The 26,201-nt window shown below is 49.9% G+C and overlaps 1 long non-coding RNA gene across 1 annotated transcript in view; it reads right to left on the bottom strand.

Moving 5' to 3' along the window:
- Positions 1-13,246: 13,246 nt before the first annotated feature.
- The window catches only part of LOC109310885, a 61,858-nt gene continuing 48,903 nt past the window's right edge, over positions 13,247-26,201 (bottom strand). The window contains exons 4-6 of the long non-coding RNA XR_002101335.1: positions 16,907-17,027; positions 14,490-14,618; positions 13,247-14,087 (exon numbers count right to left, since the gene is read on the bottom strand). This is a non-coding gene — a long non-coding RNA (uncharacterized LOC109310885). The remainder of the gene's footprint in view (positions 14,088-14,489; positions 14,619-16,906; positions 17,028-26,201) is intronic.

Below are 26,201 nucleotides of genomic sequence, written 5' to 3'. Positions count from 1 at the left end.
CTCTGGTGCTGTCAGGGGAGCCCAACATCTTTGCCCTCATGGTTTCCTTGCCCACTGCTGTTACTCCTGTGACACTAAGGACCCTTCAGCCCTAGCTGGAGATGCCGTCACAACATCCTACTATGTTGTGGTAGGCCCTGTTTCTAGTGGGGTTGGGGACTTTCCTGTTGGCCTATAGCATAGAACTGCAGAGGAAGAGGAGTTCAGAGCAGAGAATCTGCTGCCTTTGTTGTGTGGCTGTCCCCGTTCCAGGGAACAGAGATGCAGCTGACAACATAAAACCGAGAAGGAGAATCTTTTTACTGTAAAAAATGGGAATGCATTGATTGTGTGAAAAAACCTGTGGGCTGTCAGGGGAATAAATGGGGCGGATACAAACCTCACATTAAGTGACAACAAAGAAAAAGAAGCAATCTAGGATGTCCCTTTGGTCTGGTTTTTTATCTTAGGCCTTATCTTGATGTGTCATTTTAACCTGGCTTCCCATCCTAATCTCCTGTCCCCTGCTCCATCTGTGGGTGTGCATGTTGGTGTCTCACACAAACGTGAACACACCATACTGTCTGATAAGGAGATATGGGTTCTTCTTTTCTGAATGCAAATGTGTGCACTTCTCCAGCACCTCTCCCTTAAAGGTTAGGGGGCTTACAAAAGGCCAGTGCTTTACCAACACTTAATCCTAGAGTTGGGTCAGTGACAAAGAAGTCGCTGGGGATATACTGATAAATGAACAATCAAATCTGACTCACTGCCTGATGGGATCAGACTGTTTGTCACTTGTGAATATTTGGGTGAAAAATATCTGGTGCACAGGCATCAGAAATTCATACTAGAACCCACAGTTTGTCCTGGGGAATTTTCTGCTACCTAGTGCTGACTATCTAGTCAGAAAACAGAAAAAATGTCTTGTGACCAGCCAATACCCAGTACATTGTGAATAGCAGAGACTGAACTGTTAGGGTGAGCGGCTTGTGAATTGTCCAGATCCCCAAAATTTTTCCTTCAGAGACATTATGACACTTTGGAAACCACAAAGAAAGCTGAGCTGTTTACATTTTGCTTTGGTAGATATGATGGGACCAGTGATTGCTAATTCTCCCAACCAGCTGGGAATTATTATCCCCATTATATAGATGGAAGGCAGGGCCTTCTGCCTGACTTCAGACTAATATAGCTAGCTACCTCTCTCATCCTATAGATGAGGGTTGTGAGTTGCAGTGGGGTTTAGGAGTGAGGTGTCTTTGGGCTACAGTGTGCAGTGACAGGGCAGATCCCACTCATACAGTTAATTCTAGAGAGCAGTGCAGGCTGGCAATGAGGACCTCAGAGATATAGTTAACTAGGCAGGGCAAGCTATACAGTTCAGGGAATCAGGAGTGGTGAAAACAGACCTGCAGAGCCAGGACAGATCTGTAGGGAGGCTCAGGCCACCAGAAGCACATGGGCCATGTGTCTCTGATATTGCTTGAGCCTGAAGCTGTCTCCATCGGCACCAGCCAGGACTGTCACTCTCTCAGCTTCCAGAAGCTCAGCACCATCAGGCTTCACCAGGACTCAAGCAATTCTCGAGGCCTCTGAGAACTTCTCGGCAGGGAGGGAAGCAGAGGTGGGGATCCAGTTCAGTTTACGGCTCCCTTAGGGTCGGGACTCACCCTGAGAGGTCTCTAAGAAGATGCTGCCAGGGGAAGATGCTAAGCTGGGGGGTGTGCTGTCTTGCACAAAGAGATGGAAAGCTGGTCTGCTGATCATTTACCATCTGAAGAAGCCCTGGCGCGTCTCTCCAGAGCTGACCCTTAGCCCTGGGTTCTGATGTGAATTCTGCCTGAGGATTACAGGCTTCCTCCCTGAAAGCTCAACAGGATCCAGCAGTCCTGCTCACTTCCCTAACCACCTGTGCCGCCTCACTGAGGAGGGTCATATTCATCATGTCCCACCCTAGCAGCAAAGTGTCTCAGAACGTTCTTTATTTAAACCAAACGCTAATTCAGTTCCAAATTCAATTGCGCAAAGCTCAGTAACCACGTCTACTAAAATCCATGGGTCATATAACTGCAAACTTTATAAATACAAGGGTCATATAACTTCAGCTTCTTCCCATCCTATGTGCAAGTTCCAGGCCCAGAGGCCTGGGATTTCAGATACCCCCAGTCATGCTTGATGTTAGCAAAAATGTGTTGGCAAAGATAATGCCTGTTCTACAATCTGCAATAGGCAAGAAGAGGGGGCAACTGGCTCTTCCGGAAGACACTCTTCAGCAAGGCCAAGGTAGCTGTTGGGACAGTCTGTCAGGAGAGATGGTGTCTGCCCAGGACACAAAGGTGCCCTGTGGCTCCAATGTTCCTCTTCTTTCCAGAAGTAGGTAGGCCAGAACCAACAGTGTGTCCTCTCAGGTTTGGGGAAAGGATGTGGGGGGGTAGAGGGACTGAGGAACATAGATCGAGGGGCTCAGTGAACAGGAGGGACAAATAATGAAAGAGCAGGGATGGGAGTGGAGTCAATGTATTAAAATTGGGGGGGGAAGGGGACAGGAGCAGAGAGGTCCTGTCAGCTCCCACCAGACAAAGCTGCCCAAGGAGCCAGCCTCAGGGGCTGTGGCTTAAACAGTTTAAGTCAAGAGCAATTCATAGCAGGCTGCCAAAACCCACCTTATTTTCCCTGTGTGATCCTCCCTCCTGTATTCATCCCTACCGAACACCAGGGACTTCCCCTTCTCCGGGCCTAATGCAAAGCCTGAGTGCACAGGCTGAGCCTTATCTTTTCCTGACTTCCCAGCAAAAAGCAAGGACAGGGAGTGTGATTCTTTGCTGCTGGGCATCTTGTGCCATCACTATCTCTGTGCAAAGTGGGGGGTGGGGAAAATATGCTTTTCTGATGAGACCAGCAGGGGATGGCTAAGCAGCACAAAGCAGGCCAACACAATGTAGAAGCACCTGGGGCAGCTAGCTTGGGTACTTGAAACATAAAGATGTGTTGGTCTGGAGCTCCACAGAGGCTCATTAGTCTGGTTGAGTGTATCAGCATGGGCTGAGTGCCAGGCTAATGTAGGTTGAGCAGTTCCAGGTCTGGCCAGTTGGGGACCCGGAACTGGCGTTATATACCAGGGGTGGGCAATTATTTTGGGCAGAGGGCCGCTTACTGAGTTTTGTTAAGCCATTGAGGGCCACATGACAGGCAGCCCAGGGCAGATAAATATTAATTTTCTAAATTTTTCAGGGGCCCTGCAGGCCAGATAGAATGGCCTGGCAGGCCACATCCAGCCCCCGGGCTGCATTTTGTCCACCCCTGGTATATACCGTGTATAGGTGGTGCCTATACATGCTGTACGCATGGCCACAAGCCAAGCAATCCCCATTCTTATGCTGCTCTCAGGACTTGCTGGTTGAAATCCATGAAGCGCATGGATGATAAACATGCAGTGTTATTACCTGAGACCTGCAGGGCCACTCCGGCAGGATCCCATGGGCTGCCACATTCATAAGCTTTAAATAAAAGCTTGGTGCGCTGAGCCGCACTTTGGAAGACTAGTGCCTTTCTAGAGTGCAGAAAAACAAGGCAGCGATAAAGCTGTTTGGATCAGCAGGTGAGAAGGTGCTGCAGGGGCAGGGAGCTCTCTGTAGGCTACCTACTGGTGCCCAGCATGTGATGTTTGCAAACCTCACAGGTGACTCCCATGATGTCTCTGTTGGGTTTAGCTGGTTTTGCATCTGGTCCTGGGGCTCTGGCTCTGGGCTCTGGGTTTATCCCCTGGCCGGCTGGACACTTCCAGCTTGCCCTGCTCTCTGCCTGTGTTTATTTTTTCCTTTAATAAAAAACTAATAAAGGAGAAAATGAAAAAATAATTTCCAGGAATTTGGTCGTGTCTGTCCCATTTCCTCTGTCCACTCCATGGGGGGTGGCACGTGTTCCTGAGTGAGTCTCAGGTCACTGCTGCCTGTTCCCCGCAGGCCCTCCTTTTCCAGGAGCAATGGGGGTCTTGGAGGGGAGAGAGGCAGCCTCCTGTCAGCCTCACTGCTGCAGAGCTTTGGTTGCAAAGGCCCTTACACAACTGCTCTGCCCAGGCAGTGTTTTACCTACACAGGGAGCATATGAAAAGTGTTTTTCTTTAACACCTCCCACTGGCTTAGTGAGGGAAGTGGGAAATCCTGTAGGATAGATAGCCAGCCCTGGGCAGGCAGCACTAAAGAGCAGAGCTGGGAATCCGCACACTCATGACACTGCCAAGATGTTCCTGCCATCTGGACTCGGGTGAGGAGGAGGAGGATTGTTGCCAGTTTGAAGTGGACCTACCTCTAAGCAAGGGGCCAAAAGGAGGTAAAATAACCCGAAATAGAAACAACCTCTTGCTGGGAAGCTTAAAATGGAATTTGTGGAATTCTTAATTTTTGTTTTGCTGAAAACACCTTAAAATTTCCACTCCAGGCCCCTCTTCCCACTGATTGTCTTGGATAGCCAGTGAACAATCCATTCATTGCTTGCCCAGCTCCATCCATGGTCCCCTCTTGGGCTTCCACACAACAGAACCCTCGAGTTGGGAACCGTCTTTTCCTTGTTTTCCCATCTTGCTTTGAGCTCTGCCTTTCAGCTGGCTGGGACCTCTCTGGCCTGTGGACTGACAGGAAGTGTCAAGGGCACAAGGGTACATGATTCTGGATCAGCATCCTCTAGAAATGAATAAAATATCTTGGGCCTGGTTTCATAGCGCCCTGCACCTTGCAGGAGAGTAAAATGGTGTGACGGGAGAATTCTGACCTAACAGTATTTTTGCAGCCAGGCTGAGCCCCCTTTCTATAGGAAGAAATGGCACATACGGCAGTGGACAATTGAGAATCAGATCATGGTAGAGGCTATGTGGTCTCAGGCCTCCCTCTTCTCCTTCCCTGCCTTGGTACCTTTGAGGAAGGCCTTGAGACTGGACCAGGAGGCCCTGCCAGGAGCAGAGGAAGTGTGTGGGGAGAATAGGCATAATTTCAAAGCTGGTAGCTTGCTCAAGCAACCTTCTGGGGAAGAGCCTGTTTATGGCTTTCTGCATTAAAGTGTGCTTAACAGCTGCACTTCTCCAGTCTACTCTTTCCTCACTTCATGCTCCTCCTGGGATTAAAGGCAGCAGATTGTGTTGTTAGCTACATGGAGCAAGTAATTTCCTCTAGTGCCACAAAGTGGCCAGCTGAGCTGCTCTGCGGGTGATGCAGTCCCTTCCCTTGACCTGTCCACAGCCGGGGTGGGGACATTGCTGCTGCCCCGTGTTGCAGGGCACTAGGGTGCCCTACTCCTTTAAAGAGTTGAAACTGCTTGGGGAAGAGCCCTTGCAGCCCCAGCTGCTGGTTACCAGGGCAGCCAGAACGAGCTAGTGGCCCACACCTATCAGCGGTCAGCTGACAGGAAGGGGCAGGGCCTGGCTCATATATAAACCCCAGGGCTGAGGCCAGGAGGGCAGTTCCCTGCCAGCAGCCAAGGGGGGAGGAGCTCTCCTGGAGCAAGCAAAGGGGAGCGGCCCGACCGCAGGTACAGCTTCTGATACTGTTGAGGGATGGAGCACCCCCGGTGTGACTTGAACGATGTTATAGCCAGGTGGCTTGAATTTATGTTATAGCCCAGGGGCTGGTGTCTTGTTTGCTGTTGTATAAGACCAGTGGTTTGGATGAGGCTATTAGGGGAAGGAGGCCTTACTGGGGACACACTGTAGCGTGGGGACCCTGGCACCAGAGAGGGTGCGTGTGGCAGGGCTACCTCTAGGGGTGCCGTGAACTCCCCTCGCGCCCCTACCTACCGTGCCAAATCGGGTCTAAATGCACCCTCTTTATCTCGCCCGCCACGTCTTGCTGGTAAATATTGTTAAAGGGAGGCTGTCTTCTTGCCCTCCTTGGCACGGTGCCTTGCTGTACTGGGGCTCTGTCTAATTGCCCGCCTGAGCTGTCACAGGCGCCCCCCTCGCTTCCTTCGCGGCTCTCGCCTGCATAGGGGCCTGTCTCCTGCGGCTCTCATAGCCTGCACCGGGGCCCTGCCTATATGCCGTTGCCCGCACCGGGGCCTTGCTCGTGCTTCCGCCCCCACCGGGGCCTGTGTCTCATGCTCCCGTGCTCTTGCCCCCACTGGGGCCTTGCTTGATAGGGCTCAGGCAGCCTCGGCCCTACCTGGCCCTCGGATCCCCTTTCCAGGTCTTACGCCCCAGTGGGGCTTCCCACGATTGGGGCTCAGGCAGCCTCGGCCTTACCTGGCCCCCAGACCCTCTTTCTCAGGTCCTCTGCCCACTGGGCTCCTCCCAATGCTGCCCACACTGGGGTCGGGGTCGGGACACCCCAAAACACAGTGCCACTCTTCGGTGCCAGGAACACCCCCCCCACTACTGGGGAGCTCCTATGAGGCCTCCTCCACCCCTACAGCTTCGCCCGGTCCTCCAGTGTTACAACAACAAAACAGAAAACACAAAGCCCCTTGGCTATAACGTAAATCCCAAGCCAACCTGGCTATCCTTGATATGTATCCCTGCTAGGGTTTCCTCCACCCAGTCTCCTTATGCTGACGCTGCTCAGGCCATCAGCCTTCTCTATCATGCCTGCCCTGCTTGCTCCAGCAGAGCTCCAAGCCTCCTTGGCTGCCAGGAGGGAACTGACCTTCCGGCCTCAGCCTGGCTGTTTATAAAGGCCAGGCCCTGCCCCCTTCCGGTCAGCTGACCAGCCTGGTTGCCCCAGCAACCCGCACCTGTGCTGCCCTGGTGACTGGCAGCTGAGCTCATACTGCTATTGTTACCAGTAGCAGGCACCCTAGTGCCCTGCTACAGCGCGGCATTTGGGGTGCACAGACAGGGCTGCAGAGAGCCCAGGGAGGACAAGGGGGCTAAATTACAACAAGACCTAGACCAGACAATCTTGGTACCATCTGCGAGGCTTGGGGCATGGTGAAGGGGTGGTTGGAGCCACGCATAGCCCAGAACACCCATTGTGACATCTATTTTGAAGCGGGACACACCAGAGGTCCGGAAACCCGCAGGGGTCCAGAGACTCAATCAAGACCGTGTCCAAGAGGACTTAAAGGCAGCCTCCCTATTAACCATTCTATCAAAGACATGGTGGGCAAGAATAGAGGGTGCCCATCGGGCCAACTTGGCATGGTAAAGGGGCCTTGGGGAGATCACAGCCATCCTTCAGGACCCCATCACATGACACCCTGCAACAGAAGTGAAAAGGTTTGGCACAGGTTTGGCTTGGTTTGACACTCCATTTCAGCTGCTTTTTCATCTGTACAGTTCATTTTCAGGCCTCTTCTTTCCCATCAGGCCCATTTCAGTGCCCTAGACCTGGTAATGGTTCCAATCAATCTGAGCCCCAACAATTATAATTAATCACTGATTTGGTGTTTTTCCTCTTCAAAGCACTTTGCCGACAATAATGGCTTAATACACCCAGGCCTGCTGCCCAATGGAGCAAATTAGTTGCATCTGGAAAGCCAATGTGTTACCTCCCAGAATACATTGCAGCAGCACAGAAAGTGGCAACAACTCGGCTGTCCAAGCCACAAAAATGTCGCCCGTGGTAGGAAGTCTGAGTCAACACCTTATAAGCTGCGTGTGAATGTAGGACATGGACTTTCAGGATGGGCCATAAAGCAGGTCTGGAGCAGCATGGGGCTACATAAACATGGCTGAGCTGGAAGGAGACTGCAGCATTGGAAAGCAGCCTGCCTGTTCCATCCCCACGATGTGAGGGTTAGGATGAGGGGAGGCTTGTGGGACCCCAAGCCAGGTCTGTCAGCACCAGTGCAATCTCATTAATGGGCAGTTCAGCCAGACCCTCTCTGACCTACAGAAGGGCTAATGAAGTCAGGGAAGAGGTCACTGGTGGGGGGGTGGGCATGAAGCTTTCCCTGGAATCAGGACTCCTTGCCTGTTGGATGAGCAGTTTCCTTTTCTCTCCTGATTCCATTTTCCTGGGGTCTGATTCCCTTTTACAGCGAATGAAACAGAAGTTCAGACTCCAAACTCCCAATGTGTCACAACAGTAGTGCAGTGGTGCTTAAAACAGCAGCTCTTTCAGGTTTCTGAGGCTCTGGCAGGAAGGTGTAGAGTCCTTTACTGAGGCTGAGGAGCAGGGGAATGGCCAAGGGACACCCAGAGCACCAGCTGCTTTCTCTGGAGCCCAGCATGGAGTGGGATGGCACTGGCGAGCACTCTGAGAGCTACCTCCCTCTGCTGGCACAAAGGAAGGTACGATTAAGCCTCCCTCTGTAAAGCAAGGCCAGTGTGCATACCAACACAGACTAAGGCCTCACCAGGGGCTGCAGTATCAGAACAGGGCATAAGAAGCAACCAAACACTTTTCCAAAGCTGCCCCCTCTGCACTGGGGCCTCCTGTGGAAGGCCGGCAGTTTCTGCAGACCAGGGATGATCCTCAGAGGGCCACAAGGCTACTTTGCAGCCCCTTTAGGCAGCTTCACCTTAACTCAGGCCTCCAGAGCACCACCAATCAGTAAGTACCTCTGCTATTCTGGGCTGGGAATTGCTAGCAGCTCTGCCCATGCTCCTTCTTCTGATCTGCTCTCCCTGCTGTTTCTGTTCTGACCCCCAGCAGAGCCTGCCTGGAGCAGAGGACCTCATGTGGTGGTGGCCAACTGGAGGACAGACAGGTGCTGCCAAATTCATCTGCCTTGGGACAGAACCAGAAGGGACCCCTGGGCTGCAGATGTCAAGGACATCCCAGCAGCTGCAGCCCATGGTGCATCCTGCCGGACTGACAGCAAGTTCTGGGTTGGGTGTGAGAAGGAACGTTTGTCCCCAACACATTCTAGCACCACTTTGATCCCCTTGTGCATCTGCACTTCCTACAGAAACGCTAGCAGAGGTCAAGCTGCCACAGCTGGAGGAGAGGACAGCACTGGGCAGTGTGCAGGGCTGGAACTCAGGAGACCTTGGTCTACACCTGATGTGGCTGCGGGCTATCTGTGTTCCTTGCAGGGTGCAGCTGCACCCAGTGATTCATGCCCCACATTTGCACTGTGCATGCTCTGTGGGATTTCTCTGCTCCAGGGAAGAACCCCTGCATCGCTGGCTGGCTCTTTCCTTGAGACCCTCCCTTCCCTGCTCAGCTGCTGGCGTCCCTTCCTCCCTGCATAGCTGGTCTGGAGCACAGTGGGGCAGTTACTTTGAAGCTCCTCCTGCTGACCTCACAGCTGTTTTCACATCTCCCTTGCTCAGTCCACTCTCCCCCTCTACGGAAACCCCCTTGCAGGGACAAGCACCCTTTGTACTAACCTTGTTGTTGTTGGTCTTTGTGTTGCTCTAAGAGTTGAAAACCACCGGGTGTAAATCTCAAGGAATAGCCGATCCTGCGTTATTTATGCCCTCAGAGGGGCCCTTTGCTTGCTTTTATCCTGCCTCTTTAATACAAACCAGAGATTTTTTTTGGCTTAGAAAGTCTGCTGTGTTCTCTCTCCTCTTCCCCTCCTTCCCTTGGAAGTTCAGATAAGGGAAAGATTTATACTGGTGAGGAAGGAGGCGATGAGCAGGGGGTTAAGAGCCAGTCACTTTGGGGGGTTCTTTGAAGATAAATTTAACTTCATCTTATCTGTGGCCTGTGCACTAGGGGAAACATGAGTGCTGGACTGCGGGAAGCGGGGGCTGGCTGAGAAAGACGGGGGCTGGTTTTAATCTTTACCCTGGTCCATTTTGGGTTCATTACGGGAACATTTATCATGCTTGATACATGCCGGCCAGGTAAATAACTCTTGGCTTTGCCGTTGTTTCTGGTGTGTGGAGTCCCAGTTAGTCGGTGGGAGCACTTGGGGTCAGCTGGCAGATAAAAGCGCGCCCGCTCCACTGGGCGCTTGCCCTGGACGGTTAATGGGGTGGGATCGGAGAAGCTAGGAGCACTGGCAGGATGCTTTTTTATTTCACATCTCATCCATTAGAGGGAAGCAGGCAGGAGCCATGCAATGGGAGGTGTGTGCTCAGCTCTCAGAGGCTTTGTGAGACACTAATCGAACACATCCCCCCTTCTCTGCTGACAGGCATGGAGGGAGGGTGCGGCTCTCTTGGCCCTGCAGCTGGGGGATAATGAGGACTGAGTCTCATTAGTGACCCGCGTGTTCACAACAGAGGACAACAAAGCTTGCCGGAGCTTGGCGCCAAGAGTTATTAAGGCGCTTAGCAGCTGGGGTGAAGGGGGAGATGCCAAGGGATTGTATCACGGAGAAGGGTGTTTTCCCAACAGGCTTGTCAGAACTCCAACACAGGCCTGAGCTGGGCTGCCCCAGCTGAAGATCCCACCCCTTGCTCCAGGGGCTGAGGGGATGCAGCAGGCTGTTCATAGTGTAGTGGTGACTCTCCACAGTGCCCCTGGGCCAGGACATGTCACTGCTTAACTGGAACATCTGGGGGAAGCTCTTGCATGAACAGCACCATCCTGACGGGGAGCTTTGGCACAATTCAGCGCTGGCAGGACTGGGCCCAAAGCCAGTGTCCTAGTCAGCAGGAAGGGTTTATTGCCTGTGACATAAGACTCCACTGATACCGTTTGGGGCAGTGCAGATATAGGGCACCAATGAAATGTGCTTGAAGATTACACCCAGTGGGAACAGCTGTTTTCTGCCCTGTGGACATCATGCCGAAAGGGGGCAGGTTTCTGGTCAGAAGGACATAGAATAATGGTGACTTTGGGTGCAGAGCAGGGAGTGCTGAGAGAGGCCCTCCCTGCCATAACTGCAGCCTTGGGCAACTGCAAGATATATTGACTTAGTCATCTTGGTGTCTTCAACTGCCTGATCAGCCAGCTCCCTATAGCACCAATGGGAAAACAAGGTATCAGTCAAACTGCATTTACGCTAGGGGCGTACATACATTGGATCCCAACATGGTCAGGACGTTCTTAAACATGCCCTGCCCCATCACGTATGCAAACCTAGAAATGCAGTGGTGAAGCCATCTGTCGGGTGCCTTCCAGAGTCACCCTCAAGACCTCATTCTCCGTTATGCTTGAGAGCAAGGCCTTGGGATGTTCCCAGAGCAGCTTTACCACCACGGTGGAAGCACAAGTGCAAAAACATGGGTGGGGTATGTTTCTTGAAGAGCTCTGGGGACACTGTGCCACACCCCTGGGAGCACTGTTCAGGTACAGAAGCCCCAGGCCACCTTCTCAGCAAAGTGTTCTCAGTCTGGGCACAGCTATGGTCACAAAGCTGCACTGTGTATGCATAGAAGAGGGGTTGTCAACCAGGGGTACACATACCCCGGGGGTACTTTGAAAGGTCCAAGGGGTATGTGGGGATGGACGGGGATGGAGCGCCGTCACCCTGCGCCACTGCCTCACCGGAGCAGGGCCAAGGCAAAGTGAGAGCAGGGTTGCACAGATGCTGAGCTGCTGCTGCTCTGCCACTTGGCCGCTCGCCTCCCCCCTCCTCCCTCCCCCAACTGCTCAGCATCCAGGGGTACACTTACTAAAAAAGGGGTCCACTGGGGGTCCACTTATTTAAAAAGATTGAAAGGCCCTGCTGTAGAATAAAGCCACCTCCACCGATTCTGGGTGACACTTGATATGCCATTGAAAATCAGTTTTGCGAGTTAAACTGCATGTACACAGGAACTCTGTTCACTTCAAGGCCAGGTACAGACATTAAACTTTTATTGATACAAGCGATCAGAGACCGGCCAATATCCATAACAGAACGGAAGTTTGGCACACGGGTTTAAAAATGCTGGAACTTGATCTAAGATTTGCCTCCCTCTCACCAAAGAGCAAATGTGTGATCTGTTCACTACCAATCTAAACTATGCGGCTTACAGAAAATGGTGTAACTTAGATCAATTCCACCCAGGCTTTTTGAATGTCTGTACCTAGCTCAAAAGGCCAAAGTTTAAAGCCACGTCAGTGCAGTAGCTAAGACTGCTTAGCATAGGATGGGCTGTAAGTGGAAGGGTTTCCAGCTAGAACCTCTCAAGTCTGGGGAGGAATCCGGGGGGAGAGAGTATGGGGGTATGAGCGAAGAGGGTTGCACAGGCGAGCAGGGGTTCAGGAACAGAGGTCGTAGACAAGGATAGCTGGAGTGGGCTGCTGGTGGAGGCAGGAAATAGTGTGTCACTAGGGCTTTTCTGTCTTCCTGTGCATGCTGCCTTCCTTCTCAAGGGAGCTGCCATTGAATGGGATGTCAGTAAGGAAACCAGCCTAGCACAGACAGCATTTGTGCATGCTTTGCGCAGGAGACCCTGCCCCTGCCATGGAAGCTGCAAAAACAGCATGGAAAATGGATTCCCTAGAAGAGAAAAGCAGCCGCACCCAAGGGTGTGAAGATGAAACAACCCAACTCCCTTTCCCTAGAAGAGGCAAGAAGTTCCTCGTCTTGCCTGCAGGAACCATTGGCTGCGAATGCCTCCGAGACCACTTGGAGTGGAAGGTTGTGTCACGTGTCATTGGAAAGGTCATTTCCCCCAGGTTGGCAAGAAGGCCTTAGATCTGACCTATGACCTCCATGTCAGCAGGTATTAACGATCTCCTTATGCCTCACAGGCAAACAAACAGACTGCCCTGTGCGGGATTCAGGGACTTTGTGGAGAAGAAACTTTGTGAAGTTTGTTATTCTCTTCATCGGGGCCTATTCACATGAAATATCCCTGTCACCTAGACAAGAAGCCCTGTGTGTGCGCATGCACATGCACACACATCATGTCATTATTAAAGATATTAGATCCCATCTAACACTGGACCTGTCCTATGTGATCTGCTGTCTTTAAGGTCTGTGACCACAAGGAGCTCTAATAGGCTCCCAGCAGCCCCCAGCAAGACAGAGTGTGGAGAAAGGAGGAGGGAGATTCAGTTTACTCATCTTCTGGGAATGGAGACTGAGGGAAAAGTTGTTGAAGGAAGCAGCAAAAGGGGAAGTGAGCCTGACCGCCTGTTTACATAAAGCCATGGGGGCATCTCTGTGCAGACCCCTGCCTCTCCTCCAGGCCCCACTCTGCTCCCCAAGTTGATTCAGTAATTTACATCCTGGGGGCTTTGCTTGCCAGGATGCTTTAATTTACCAGAGGAAGGGAGGGCAGGTCTCCGCCGACCAGCCATATATCTGCCAGGGGTTATCTAGGAATTTCAGCTGGGCTCTTTCCCTTATCTGGGCAATATAAAACCTGCCCCCTTTGTGGCTGCCTTGTCCTCTCCCAAGCTGGGCTCTTCCCTATCCCTGGGATGGAATCCAGCCGCTTCCCCCCTCACCTCTATCCCTCCCATGGGGCAGGCCTGGTGCAAAGGTTCGGGCCACTTTTCACGAGGCGGGGTGTGTGTATGACTGTATGATGCCACAAGGAGAAACAGGGGCAGGGCTGGGAAAGGCCAGCTTTCAATGGCTGTGACATTGGGTTTAAGTCCCTCTTTGCTTCATGCCCAGCTAATCTCTCTGGACAGTGTAGCCCTTTTCTGCCCACACCTGCCCTGTACCTCAACTCAGGAAACTCCATGAGAAGGTATATTTGCCTATATGTACCCAGCACACCTCTGGCACTGCAAACAGCATAATAGCATTGTGGGGACACACCCAGCATGTTTGGCAGTACAGGGTGGGATGAAAGTATTAGATCTTTGCCTGATACATCCAGATGCAAGTCAAGACTTCTGTGGTACCGATGCTGCCCGCTGTGACTTCCTTACTCCTGGGATTTTACATGTGCAGAATCTGGTCCTGGCGTGGCCCTTGTTTTTCCTTGTTCAGTGGGTGACAGGTTGGGTGGTGGTTTCCAGATGTGGAGTCATTGCAGATAGGTGTTAGGAAGGTTCCTCTCTGGACCATAGAGAAGAGTCTCTGAGGCTAACTGGGAACATCTCTGTCTGACTGTTTCTAAGGCAGTAACACTTACCCTGGAAGGAGAAGCAGTTACACCAGTCTTGGTGCCTCTCTGGTTTTGGCCCTTCAATTATTTGCATTCAGGCTGTGTCACCTCCACCTCCACATCTCCATGTGATCAGAGATTCTGCTAAGCAGGAACTCTCCCTTGGGTGTCTGCAGCTGATCTGAGACTGCGATGCACAGAACGGGGAACCTGAACCTGGAGTACGTTGCAACCGCCATTTGTTTCCTGTTCTTTACTTGACTTACAGCAGCAGCTAAGAGCCCTGGGGAAGTAGAGAATCCCATTGTGCCAGGCACTGCACACATATCCAGCATCAGCCAGCAGAATCTACAGAGTAAAGATAGACGAGGGGGTGAAGGAGAAACTGAGGCAGAAAGAGATTAAATGACCAATCCAAGGTCATACACAGAGCCAGAAATGGAACTCAGGTCTCCAAAGCCCCAATTCGGAGTCTTATCCACTAAACAGTTCAGCTTCTTTCCCCTCCATGGCACTGTGGTTTTCTGTTCTCAATATCTATGCAATATGTCTTTGAAAAACATTGAAAGAACCATTTCCTGTCCTTCCTCCTCTCCCTTGGAGGTAAATGCAGCATATAGCAGAAGTGATTCATCAGGCTAAAAACCTGTATTTATGTTTCAATCAACTGGAAATGAATAAGTACCTGAGTAGTGGGACTGTGCATTCTGCATCTGGTTGTTGAAAGATCTGGTCCATTCGGGATGGTTTTTGGCTTTCCTGGGATATTAGAGTTGTACAGGCAGATGGTCTCCAATTTTCTGTCCTGTCTCACCTGTAAAGAGGATGCAGGCACATGTTTGTGAAGAGGCTTCTCTTCAGAGTTCGCACAGGAAGGGCACGAGGCCTCCAAATGCGGCAAGCAAGGAAGCCCGGTGGAGTCCTTCCTGCTCTCGGTTCTAAGGAATGCCTCAGCTGGACCCTGCGCAAAGTAGGGATTGGGATCCTTGCTTATCCAGAAAAAACTCAGTCCTATACCAGAGGCATCACTTCACAGGATCTCTGCTGTGGCACAGGGGCATGCGGGGCTATGGCCTTTCTATTGCAGTCTTGGCAGTTAGGTGAGGTATGATCACATAGGCTGCCACATAACAGTGGTTTCACTACCATATGGTGGGTTAGTGGAACAGAGAGCAGAAGATGGGTCCAGGGTGCTGGGCTATTACATCCAAATGAACTGTAGGATGAGAGCTGCTCTGGGCCAGGGAAAGAGCCAGTCAGGGGCCTGCAGCTGTTAAGTAAATGAGAGCTGGAAGCCAGGGACAGATGTACTGTAGAGATTGCCCTGGAGATGGCCACATGGCCCTGGGACAGAGATATGATCTGGTGGCTGGCAGGTGCCTAGTGTTGCTAAAGAGATTGCTGAGGAACCCAGTCATGGAGGGATGAGACTAGCCTCAGCTTTCTGACTGCTTGTGAAGAAAAGCAGCGGGGAAAAACAAGGGAGTAACACATTGTCTCCCTGGGACTTGACGGAGTGAGGTGCCAGCTCTGGGTCTGCAGGACATTTATCTGGGTGGTATCCTGGGGCCAGTCTCATGGGGTGGCCCTGGCAGGATCACAGCACCTCTGAACAATGCTTTCCCCACCTGTGTAAGCACAGTGTGATCTCTGGCCAAATACCCATACGCATTATTATTGCACTAGTGAGATCTGGAATGGGCACAAGGGAACTCCGTATGAGCAGGGATACTACCCCGCAAGAGGTCAAGCACCTTAGGAGAGAGGCCATTTTGTACAGCCAGATCTGTGGGGAAGAGGAGGTAAACCTGTGGCAGGGACACCTGTGAAAGGGCAGATGCCTCTGGCACTGTGAGGCAAGTCTGACATCCCACTTTCCATAAGTACCAAGTACATGGGGGCCCCCAAAGACCTTGGACCCCCTTGGGAAGAGGACCCATCCTTAATTGGGTAGGACAGTCCCAAAATGGGAACATCAAGTCCTGGTCCCAGGCTGCATGACTCTAGGACAGCATTTGTCCTGGATTCCCAGTATCTTTCAGGGATCCAGGTTTTCCATTCACAGTGGAAAAAAGTGGGAAATGGTGGATTTCCCCTTGCAGGCTGGCAGACTTCTAGCCTGCAAGGGGCTTTGGGGAGCGGGACGTAGGGGACACCATGTGCACGTGTGCATGTGCATGCACAGGGTCAGGGATACAGCCCCAGGCAGTGGTAGAGAGCAGCTCCCCCAGCTGACTGTATGTAAGTCTATGGCATGGAGGTGGCGGGGCAGATCGTGGGAGGGAGTGGGGCAGGGCCTGGACCTGGGGGAGCTGCCCAGCCAGGGTGGTTCATGGGCCTGGGGGCTGAGGTGTGGAGCAGGATGGAGCCACAGGCAGCTCGTCTGGGGGCCTGAGTGGGGGTCACTCCCTGCTGCTGTCAGCACTCCCAGGGAGCGAGGTATGGAGGGGCACATGCCCCCCAGATTTGTGCACAGGGCAAATGTGGGCCACCTGCTGCAGGCTTGGGGCTACCTGCTCTGCTGCCCTCCCCTCAGGAGCCCTGCATCAGTCATATCACCATGGTGAGTCACCCCCCGCCTCCCCGGCAGTAGCAGGGGCAGCAGTTCGGAGCTGTGTCTGCCACTACTGTTGGCTGGGCAGGGGGTGCCTTGACACGGTGGCACGGCTGGTGCGGGGCTCCCAGGTAGAGGGCAGCAATGCAGGGAGCCCTGAGCCTGCAGCAGGCAACCCACATCTTCCCCTGCCTCCCTCCCCCCACCCCTATTGGGCTCCACTCGACTCTGCTCTGGCTGTGCCGTTGGGTGGGGGGGAGGCCATCATCTTATGGTGCCCCCCCAGCAAAAATAAAAGTTGGCACCTATGCCACTTTTCAACACACAGAGGGGCTATTGGAGAAACCAAGGCTGAAGCACAAGAGGTCTGAGTAAGGTACACGACAGACACAACTGAAAACGAGCTGCTGATGCAATGCATAGGTAATGATAGCTTGTCAGCTTGTTACCTGACCTCTGTCACAGCCATCCTCACCAGCCTTGCCCAGCCCCACCTTACGTCCATGATTTGTCATTTCTTTCTATGCTCCCTGGGGGGTGCTCAGTACCTACGGCTGTTGAAGTCATGTAGTGGTGAAGGTATTCAGGACCAGCTTGGCCCCATGATCGTGATCTCATAATGCTGAGGGTCCTGTCTCTTTAAAATGGCCAGTGTAGTGTCAGGCATCCCTATGGAGAATCAGAGGAATAAAAAACATTTGCTCGGCCAGTTCCAGCAAAGCAGAGAAATGGAGTCAGCATCTGCCAACAAGGTAAATGGAGGCAGCATGTACCAAAACCAGCCACTGCAGATGGCTCCTGCGGAAACCTCTTGCGTTCTCCAACAGGCCCAAATTGCTGCTGAAAGTCACTCTGGTGAAGCTTGAGGATGAGCAGGGTCTGTAACAGCTCCTGCCTGACCTAACAGACCTCCCCATTCCCTGTGCTTTCTCCTCTCTTGAGATCCTGTTGCTTGAGAGAGCTGGGTGGATGGAAAGAGCCCAGATCAAGGCTGCAGGGCTATAGCCTAATGAGCCCTGAGGGGCAAGCATGTTCTGTGGGAAGGGTTAGACTATTTTCACTCACCTGAATCCTTTGGGTTTTGCTCTGAACTGAAAGACGAACTGGCCAGGATGGTCCTGTTAGGGTAGCTTGTTATGTTTAATGCTTTGAAGTTGTACCTGCTTATAGTATTGTTTATATTTAGGCTTATTTAATCATTGCTTAAGTTTTGTCCTTATTAACTTTTTTAATTAGCTGGCTTTGAGTTGTTTTTGTAGAGCTTATAGGTGCTCATTATATATCTTTTTATTTTTATCACTGTGAGAAGTTTTTTTTTAACATAACATAACAATGGCCTTGTTACCAGCTCCTATTAACTGAACTTGGCACTAAACAGCTGAATCAGAGGGATGAAAGGATTGGATATATTAATGAAAGGCAATAAGGGAGACCAATGGACAATGCCCAAAGTGAGACACCAGAAAAAGGCCAGATTAAGAGGTGTGCTTGTGATGGGTCTGTTAGACAAAAAACATGCTGACGGGATAAAAGATGGACAATATGCTGACTGCAGAGAGACCAATCTGAAAGCAAAGAGTCATCAAAGGAGTGAAGCTGAAGAAAAGCATAGAAGTGGGGAGCAAGAAAGTTTGTCATCATCGTCATAAATCCAGCCTTCAACACCTGTCTGGACCATCCAAGCCCACAACGTACCCTTTGCTTCCAGGAACTGAGTGGCTGTCTTTTCTGTTGAGCAAAGTAACATCTGGTATTGGGTGGTATTGTTGTACTGAATGTTTTTCTCTCTCTGAATATAGAAAATGCTAAGATAATACTTGGTGTACTAATGAAGTTAGATTTTGATTTTAGGACACTGAGTTGTCTGTATTGGTATTTCACATTCCATTTAAGGGTTAATTGTGTTTTAACGGTCCCGTAGGATTATCTGGGAGATAGTCGTGCTAACAGTCCCACTGTACAAACTGTGCCACTAAAGATGAGATAGATTCCCTGGACTAGCTGTCATTAACCACCTTGCTGCTTAAACTGTGTCTAGTCCTGTTATCCCAGATGAAGGCCCGAGAAGTATTTAAGCCACCAACTCTGATCTCTACCTCTGTTTACTGCAGAAAGCCAACAGAGAGCAACAGCATCACCTGTGAATAGGAATGCTTGGTGCTTTCTTCAGAAGGAAAAACCTGCCATAAACTGAAAAGTCAATCGTCTATCCACTGGGAAACAAAACTGCAGCACAGGGGAAATGGAGGGTAGGAGAAGGTTCGTAAATCTTGAGGACCAGTCAGAGCAAAGAAATAGAAACCCTTGGGTCTGGAATGGAAGCTGCTTAACTGGCCAGAACTACAGAAGTGATACAGAGCCTGAAACAGAAAAGGAAACAGGATGGGAACGGCCAAATAGGCTGAATGGCAGAGGTCAGGCAGCATTTGAGCTGAAGAAGCATCATCCCTTAGAAAATGAAAACGCAGCTCACCTGAAGGCAAAGGAAAGAAATCTACACTGTGGCAGGTGGAGCGTAGGAGGGATACCGGGGAATATTAGCAGAAAATTGCCAAGGTTAGAAAAACAAGCCACGGTAGATTCTTTAAGGATCTCTGAGGGAAAACACCTGCAAGGGAATTGGAGCACCTGTTAGACACCCCCAGGAAATGAAAGAAGCAATTAAGGAGGGAAGGACATTGCAGAGAAACTAAATGATTTCTCTGCATTGGTCTCCCCCCACAGTGAATGGTGATGCACTGCCTAGATAGGCCTACTCTTCTGAGGTAATAGAGGTACAGCAGCACTACTGACTGCGGTGCCCAAGACAGGGCATGCTGGAGCAGAATACCATATTAAAGAGTGCATTCCCAGGGACAGGTTTCCATGATTCAGTTGGAGGGTGAAGAAGGTGAGCAAAGGCAGGAATTTTGGGGTAAATACTTATTTGTCGGAAAACACTGATTCATTAATACTGTGGGGGAGGAGCCAATTTCCACATGCTTTTAAATGCAAAAACATTTTTGCAAAAAAGCCTCATAATTATCCACACCAAAACGAATCCACTTCCAACAACAATTCATCCTCTGACAACAGTGAGGAAAAGATCAACCCCCAAAAACCATCAGATTGGATACCTCGCAGTGGACGCAACTCTAAACTTGGCCATTATATTGACTGCTTCAGGGAAAGAATGAACAACGAAATAATCAACAATACACACCACCATAACAACCTCTCCCTGTCAGAGAGAAGGGCCATAGACTCTAAGATCTAACCACCAAATAGTAATAAAACCAGCAGATAAAGGAGGAGCCATAGTCACCCTTAACTGTGAAGACTACATAAAAAAAGGCAACAGACAACTCTTTGCCATCGCCTACTACAAAAAATTACAGGAAGATCCTACTCTCTTTTTCACCTTGAAACTCAAAACTACCATCAAATCATTTCCATCAGAACTGCAAAATAACTACAGACCTTGATGCCCCCACTACCTAACCCAGGGACTTTTTACATGCTCCCTAAAATCCACAAACAAGGGAACCCCGGCAGACCTATCATATCCAACCCTGAAACCCTAACTAAGGAAATATCAGGTTTCATTGAATCAATCTTAAAACCTCTTGTCACCCAAACAGCAAGTTTTGTCCAAGACACTACCAACTTTCTGTGAACAGTTAAAAGCATAGACCACCTTCCCAGCAACACCCTCCTAGCCACCATCGATGTTACCAGTTTATATACCAACATCCCACATCAGGATGGTATCCAAGCCTACCTTACATACCTACAAGAGCAAGATGACAACTCAGAGTACAGATCCAAAGATATTACTGACCTTATACACTTCATCCTCACACACAACAACTTCACTTTCAATAACCAATGCTTCCTGCAGACCATGGGCACAGCTATGGACACCAAAATAGCACCACAGTATGCCAAACTTTTTATGAGGCACCTGGAAGAAGAATTCCTTAAGACCTGCACCATCAAACCATTGCTATACTTAAGATATATCAATGACTTCTTCATAATTTGGACTGAAAACCTGCAATCTATGATTGAATTCCATCAGAAATTCAACAATCATCACCCCTCCATCTGACTATCTCTTGAATACTCAAGCACCAAAATCTTCTTTTTAGATGCAATGATCACTATCCAGAATGGTAAAATACAGACCATGATATAGAAGAAACCCATCAACCAACATATATATCTGCATAGAACCAGCAAGCACGCTAAACACACAAAGAAAGCTGTAATATGCCGTCACGCCCTCTGATGCCACTGAATTTGCAGTTAAGAGAAAACCTGTGATAGTCACCTCACAAATCTCAAAAAAGCATTCACTCAACAAGAACACTTCTCCAGAGAGATGGATTGCACTTTTGAAAGAGCCACCCAGATACCATGTGAAGAATTACTGCAGTACAGAAGGAAAACCAGCATGAATTGCACACCACTGGTCATGAAATATCACCCCTCCCTGGAACATATACAGAAAATCCTCAAACAACTGCAACCCACACTAAAAAAAGACCCAATTCTTAAAGAGATCTTCCCAGAACCACCCATCCTAGCCTTGAAACAAGCACTGAACCTTGCTAACCTCATCACCAGAAGCAAACATCCAAAGCCCCAAAACACACTGAATGGATCCAGACCATGCCATGACAAGAAATATAAAACCTGCCAACATATCTCTACCACCCCCACAATTACTACACCCCACAATAGAATCATCACTCAGTATTCCTGAATCTTACAGCTGTACCTCCAGAAATGTAATATCTCTCATCCAATGCACCAAATGCTCTGATAGAAGTGGTCCTGGCTCCAAGAGAAATGGTGCTGGCTCCTACCCTGGGGATCTTTAAGAGGAGGCTAGATGAACACCTTGCTGGGGTCATTTGACCCCAGTACTCTTCCCTGCCATGGCAGGAGGTCGGACTCGATGATCTGCTCAGGTCCCTTCTGACCCTAGAAACTATGAAACTATGACAGAGAATATGTAGGAGAGACCAAACAACTGCTGCATACCAGAATGAACGCATACCGGAAATCTATCAAAGACAGGAATATCCAATGACCTGTGGGGGCACATTTCTCACAAGAAAACCACTCTGTCTCCAATCTCTCAGTTCCCTTAAAGGGAATTTACAAAACACCTTTCACAGACAATCCTATGAACTTCACTTTATCAACCTACTGGATACAAAAAATCATTGACTAAATATAGACATTGGATTTATGACACATTATAACCTGCCTAACATCTGATTTCTCAGGTACCTCTCCACTATTTACTAGCTACATTAATTCCCGCCTTTTCTCCCTGCAACCTCTCTCTCAACTCTCGCTCAACTGACTCCTTAATTTACATCTTTACTGATTGGCTTTCTTGCATGCATACCAGCATCTGATGTCTTTACTATTCATTTCATCCAGGAAGAGTTAACACCAACTGCAAATGCTTCCTCAACCTGATGAAGGGTATTTGTACCTGAAAACATGCAAAGAAGAACTGTTCCAACTATTTGAGTTGGTCTAATAAAAGATATCAGATCTTTACCCAAAGAACCTTGTCTGCCTATGTCCTTAGACCAACACAACTACAACCTATACCTTATAATTATCCAGGTGTTTTCTACCCAGCCTTCTGAGTGTCTATTTCAAAATGACTTTTGTTTGGAAAATTTAAGCTATCTTTGGTAAATATATCTTCTGATATGTATATCAGAGGAGATGTATGTAAAATAAAAGCCTAAATCTGTCTGTCTGTCTGTAACGCTTTATCTGTGCTCTGATTGGCTGACAAACAGCTAATGGGGGGCAGAGTGGGCTCCAACATGGGGCGGGGAGGACCGGGCCCAGGCCCAATGGGGGGGGTGTGCGGAGTAGGCCCAAGCACGGGAAAAGTTGGCCCACAGCAGTGGAGGGGGAGAGGAAACAGTGGGCCTAGCCCGACACGGCTGGGAGAGGGAAGGAGCGGACCTCCTCCCCCACCTCAGGCCCTGGTCCACTCCTCCCCTGCCCTCCTCCCCTGCTTCAGCCCTGAGCCCGCTTATCCCGTTCCCAAGCGGGCCCAACATGGGGGGGGAAGGGGGGGAGCAGCAGGAGGGAAGGGGCAGTTGGCCCAGATGTGGTGGGGCCCAGGGCTCTGTCTCTGCCCACTTCCCCCCCTTCCCCCCCTTCATTCTTGATGGGCAATTGGCTAGTGTGTGTGTGAGTTGTATGTATACATAAAACGTGTATGTGTATGTATATAAAAAATATTTATATATATAAAACAGCAAAAAAATTGTCTCAGGGCAGGGGTGCCCCCCAAATTTTAACATCATCCTTTGTAGCTTTTGTTAACCCTCTCTGAGATGACAGTCCTGTAGGGGAATTCTTAGATGTTTCCCAAGGCAGAAGATGCCTGGGAACAGATCAGTAATTGCAGTGCTCCATTGATCAACTGCAATTTGTTCTTAAGAGACAGTGTTAAAAATGAACTCCATGATGACATGGAGAAAGCAGGGCCTTGCTGAAAAAGCAGAGCCCGACTAATTAGCTGTATTAATTGCAGACTCGATTAACTGTATGGTTATAATTGCAAAGCCAAATAAAGAACAGATATGCATTGATCCTCGTGATTTAAATAAAGTCATAAAATGTAAACACTGTCCTATGAAAACTGCTGAAGCAGTGGCAACGAAGCTCTCTGAAGCAAAAGTATTTGGAGCATTAATGAAGGGGATGCACTTTGGCAGGTTACATTACATGAATCAAGCTGCAACCTGGTGAGTTTTAATGCACCTTTTGAACATTTCAGATTTAAGGAAATGCCATTTGGTATTAATTCTGCTCCCATGGTATCTCAGACAGTAATTTCATGAGTCTTTGAGGCATTACAAGGTGTTATATTGGATAATGTTTTACTTTGGCTTATGGTACTTAAAAAAATTTGTGAAAGTCTTGGGAAAGTTTTGCAGAGAGTGAGAAAAATATGTTGCATGCATATGCTTAACTCCCATCAATAATTGGTCAAGCAGAAGTTCTTTCTATTGGATGTAAATTAAGCAAAGATGGCTTAATTGCTAATCCAGATACACCAAAAGCAATAACTGGAATGCCTACTCCACCATGTTAAGTGGATCTCCAGAAAATGATGGGAATGATTAACTATTTGAAAAACTCACTCTAAATGTATATATGTATCCAAAATATTTAATAAGCCCTTTTGGGCATCATTGGAAAATTACATTTCTTGGCACTGGAAATGGTGACAGAAACAGGAGTCTGAGCCATTCAGAATAGAGCTAGTTTATGAAGCACAGGCTAAGCTAGTGCAGCCTACACAGTTTATGAGACTGACCTGATGAAAGAGCTAGAGTTAGACCTCTCTCTCTATCTGGGGCCACATTGGCCAGGCAGGGATGGAATTAGTGGAGAGGACAGTGTTTTACATATTAGAGAAGAACTTATTTTTCCCCCAGCTCTGGGGAAAGAGCCACTCACTAAAATACATGGCAGCCATCCGGATACTGAAAAATATAAGCAAAGGGCAAGGTATATTTTATTCCAGCCTGGCCTAAGTTCTCAGATAACAGTAATGAGAGCTTGTTGTGATATAATTGCTGCATAAAAAGCCCCTGGGAGAGCCAATCCAAGGGCATAATATGTAGAGAGACAATGCAAAAGCAAGGAAAGCATTTATTTGAATTTGACAAAGAGACTAATTACTGTTAGTTGACTACTACTCTGAATTCAAGGATATTTCAAAGCAAAGAAACACAAGTGGTAGTTATCCCTCTTAAACACATAGTACACAACACAGTGGATGTGAGAGGGATGATGGAACTCGTTTGGCAACTGCCAAACTTCAGAAATTCACCAAGACCTCACCAGGAAATTGCAAAGGGGCAAAACAGCTGCAAGAGCTCTTCAGACAGCAAAACATCCCTTACATCTTGTTTTGTCAAAACATCCCAGGGGTCTTGTTTTGAGAAGCCTAACGATGCCTCCTACCCTGCTGTTGAGAATCATCAATAGAAGATTTGGCCTTCCAAGCACAGATGCCAACAGGTAGAGGAATAAAGAAAAGGGGCTAATGTGGTTCCCATTTTCAAAAAAGGGAGGAAGGAGGACCCGGGAAACTATAGGCCAGTTAGTCTTACCTCGATCCTGGGTAAGCTTTTTGAGAGAATTATCCTGGCACATGTCCACAAGGGGCCAGCAGGGGAGATTATGCTTAGGGGCAACCAACACGGGTTCATTCGAGGCAGGTCCTGTCAGACCAACCTGGTTGCCTACTACGACCAGGTCACCAAATCCTTAGATGCAGGGGAGGCAGTGGATATAGTCCTCCTGGACTTTTGGAAGGCCTTCGACACTGTCTCTCACCCCGTTCTCATGAAAAAACTAGAGGACTGTGGCGTCAGCACCTACACAGTCATTTGGGTCACTGACTGGCTGGAGGGTCGCACCCAGAGAGTGGTGGTGGAGGGGTCTTATTCGACCTGGAGGGATGTGGGCAGTGGGGTCCCCCAGGGCTCGGTCCTCGGGCCCGCACTGTTCAACATATTAATCAGCGACTTGGACGAGGGAGTAAAAAGCACCCTGTTCAAATTCACAGACGACACTAAGATGTGGGGGGTGGGGGGAAGTGGGCACACTAGAAGGGAGGAATAGGCTGCAATTGGACCTAGACAGGTTACAGGGGTGGATGGATGAGAACAGGATGGGTTTCAACACTGAGAAGTGCAAGGTGATGCACCTAGGGAGGAAGAACCAGCACCATACTTACAGGCTGGGGAACTCCCTTCTTGTCAGTGCAGAGGCAGAAAAGGATCTTGGAGTCATTATGGATGCCAAAATGAATGTCCCGGGGAAAGAGAGGGAAGAAGTAACAAGGAGTACTCACCGGCAACAGGAGATGCAGCACAGCAGGTGTGGAAAGAAGAACCCGTGTGGCTCATCAGCCACCTCTTTATCCAATTAAGGCCGGCCGGTGACGTCAGCCGCAAACGCTGGCCGGCGGAGATAAAAATGAAGGCTGATGCCATGGAGGAAAAAGGAGGAGGAGGAGAGAGCAGTGAGAAAAGGGAGCTGCAGCCACCTCTGGGAGGGAAGAGGATCTTCTCCGTGGGACCCGCAGAGCCCAATGAGCTGTGGGCAGACACAAACAGTGTGGGGAAGAGCACCCCATCAGGAGCACAGATGGAAAGGCGAGTGAGTGGTAGGCACTCCAGATTCAGAGATGGAGTCAGAGCTGCAGCTGACGCTTGAGTGGACCCCAGCTGGGAGTATTGGGATGACCAGGGCGAGAAGGGAGCCACGCCACAGCGAAAAGACCCCGGGGAGATCCCCAAGGGGGTTACAGTTAGGGCGGGTATTGCCGCCAGTCCCAGTTGGGTCTATGGGAGAACGGCAGTGAATCCCGGAGGCGAAGGGCAGTAAGAAGAACGTTCCCAAGCTAGAGCAAGGGGAAGGATAGTAAGGGGACAGCGTGTAGCCATGTCAGGAGGTGGCTTATCACGTTAGTGTTTTGTTGACGCGTTTGTGTTTGGTTGCCCTGTGTGAAGGGGGAGAGTAGAAGGTACTGGGAGTATCCCCGAGGAACAGGGCCAAGGGAGAGCCTTGGAAGTTTTTTTTATATTTCCCCAAAGAAAGGGTGGAGGCAGGGAAGGCAGAGGGGGCAGGCCCGCATGGGCGAACCTGACCACAGGGAACGAGTACACAGACATCAAGCCGTGAGACACGACTCCACAAGAGGGAACGAGGCCGACAGAGGGACGACTCACAGAGGCCGGGCTGTAGTGGTGGCGGAGCCCTGTGAATGACCACCGGGCGAACCATGGGCCGCTGAGT

The sequence above is a fragment of the Crocodylus porosus genome, unplaced genomic scaffold, assembly GCF_001723895.1.
Source record: "Crocodylus porosus isolate Cpor-Errol unplaced genomic scaffold, CroPor_comp1, whole genome shotgun sequence".
NCBI classification, from domain to species: Eukaryota; Metazoa; Chordata; order Crocodylia; family Crocodylidae; genus Crocodylus; species Crocodylus porosus.
This window is presented reverse-complemented; position numbering and strand designations above follow the sequence as displayed.